Genomic DNA, 2,514 nt, shown 5'->3' with positions numbered 1-2,514 from the left:
TCTGTGTAGATGCCCACTTAGGCCGCTGGGAGAAAGGGTGGTAGAGGGACCCTCATGTTGCCCTGTGGTATACATGCTGTGGTTTATACAACTGCAAGCCATTTACGAGAAACTCAAGCTGAAACACTATTTGTTTCCAACGTTTTTGGGAGAGGATTTACAATGCATGCTCCCACACAAGCCATCCACAGAGCACAGTGACTACTTTCCTTCTCAAGTCACTCTGAGGGCCTCTGCATCTGTCCTAGAATTGGAAGATTGGTGGAGAAGAACTGGGATGTTCAAGGGTACTGGATACTTGACATTTTAACACACATAGCTCTTGATAGCAGGACTTACAGATGCAAAACTCTAAGGCAAATGATTGTCTCAACTCATTCACGTCTCAAGGAACTAAAACACTGCCTAGCAAAGGGGCACCATCAACCTTATAAATAAATACACCTCTATATTTTATTCATCTTTGATTGTGGAAGTGATGAGATAAACACAGTGGACTAATGACCTTTGAGATCTCTTCACAGAATCCTATCTGGTGGACCCCCAGATCTACCAACACAGAGAAGGCATCATTAACACGTGCCGGACAAAGTCCTGATAAAACTGTCTCTCAGCCTCAAAGTGGCCTGGCAGTCACAGCAACAGTCACGTGGAGTTTGGCCCATACAAGGAGTCAGGCTTTCAGCTTGAGGCACCCCACTGCACCTTCAAAACCAAGTTGTGACTAGCAAAAAAGAATCACTCAGCCTACTCTCCCTAATGAAAGATTCTCCCCGGAGCTGGAACCTGACAACTTGGAGGTAACTCTTCCCTCCTCAGGCTTGGTCCCAAGGTACAAGACCACATGCACCAGCAGCGAGGGTCAGCAAGAGATCAGAAGCCAGAAAAGGGCAGGCCGGAAGACAAGGACCCCCTGAAGATCAGAAGAGAGGCCGTCTAGGTTCCACGGAGCAGCTACATCAAACTGGAACACGTCCCATTTACAGGACACTAGAAAACCCCAGCCTCACCTTCACTTGGGGCTGACACCATCTTAGGACTCAACCAGTCTGCACCCAGGCACTCATGAAAACAGCATGTTGCTCCACACAAACTCAAGCTGTTTGCTGGCGCTTTCAGGGTTCGAACCAATAATAGAGCCTTGCACCTAATATCCCAGGTGGTAATCCAAGAGTGATATCTGCATGATGCCCCTCCTCCTCCATCCTCCAAGCGATCACCAAGAATACAAGCTGGCCAGACAAGGTAGCTCACACCTGTAACCCCAGTAATTGAGGCAGCTGAGACGTGTGGATCACCTGAGGTCAGGAGTTTGAGACTGGTCTGACCAACATTGGAAAACTCTGTCTGTATTAGAAATTCAAAAATTAGTCAGGCGTGGTGGCAGGTGCTTGTAATCCCAGCTACTTGGAAAGCTGAGGCAGGAGAATCTCTTGAACCTGGGAGGTACAGGTTGCAGTGAGCAGAGATCACGCCATTTCACTACAGCCTGGGCAACAGAGCAAGACTCTGTCTCAAAAAAAAAAAAAAAAAAAAAAAAAAGAAAAGAAAAAAAAGAAAAGAAAAGAAAATAATTAGTATAATTTTGTCTCCGAAGAGGGGTCTAGTCCCTGGCCACAACAACAGGATTTTGTATCTCACACAAAATGGAATTTATGGCAAGTCGCACAGCATAATGATGTTAAGATAGTTTATTAGCCACTACTAAGTGACAGACCAAGGAGTCCTCAGAAAGCAAGAGGAGGAATGCACCTGTTATAAAGAAAAAAAAAAAATTGAGATGGAGTTTTACTCTTGTTGCAATGACATGATCTCAGCTCACTAAAACCCTGCTTCCTGGGTTTAAGGATTATCCTGCCTCAACCTTCCAAGTAGGTGGGATTGCAGGTGTGCACCACCATGTCCAGCTAATCTTTTTTTGTATTTTTTTCCATTTGTTTTATTTACTTTTTAAAAATTCTATCTGTATAGAGATTTCCAAAAATTGCCAATGCTGACTGTATTTCCAGTTATCATGGCAGGGTACTGGGAAAAGTTTTCAATTAGCAATAATCTCACTTCAGATAAATCTCATTGGCTATGTTACTGCCACTGTGCAAAGCTATTTTTTTTATTTGCAGTAGAGACTGGGTTTCACCATGTTGGCCATGCTGGTGTCCAACTCCTGGCCTCAGTTTACCTGCCTTCCTTGGCCTCCCAAAGTACTGGGATTGCAGGTGTGATTACTTAATGTTTACATTAAAGTTTACATTAATGTAAACATTAAGTAATCACACCTGCAATCGCAGCAAATTAACATACAAACAGAATTACTTAATGTTTGTTTATATAGGTTATTAAGAATAGTGTTGTATCTTATGAAGAATTGTAATCAGTTTGTGTCAGGCTATTAGTATTGCTACTTTTCTTCATTATTATTGATTTTAACGATAATTTATTAGTGTACTATTATCTTTAAAACTTATTTTTAAATTAAGAATGCTTTTTGCTTAAAGTACTGGTATATTTTTATAA

The 2,514-nt window shown here is 42.2% G+C and overlaps 1 non-coding gene across 1 annotated transcript; it reads right to left on the bottom strand.

Annotated features, from left to right (window-relative positions):
* Nucleotides 1-1,962: 1,962 nt before the first annotated feature.
* Nucleotides 1,963-2,103, bottom strand: LOC141583093 (U4 spliceosomal RNA). The gene has a single exon (XR_012515846.1). It is a non-coding gene; the product is annotated as a U4 spliceosomal RNA (small nuclear RNA).
* Between the last annotated feature and the right edge of the window lie 411 nt (nucleotides 2,104-2,514).

This window comes from Saimiri boliviensis, chromosome Y (assembly GCF_048565385.1).
Source record: "Saimiri boliviensis isolate mSaiBol1 chromosome Y, mSaiBol1.pri, whole genome shotgun sequence".
Taxonomy (NCBI): Eukaryota; Metazoa; Chordata; class Mammalia; order Primates; family Cebidae; genus Saimiri; species Saimiri boliviensis.
The sequence above is the reverse complement of the archived record's forward strand: the minus strand, read 5'-3'. Positions and strand labels throughout refer to the sequence as shown.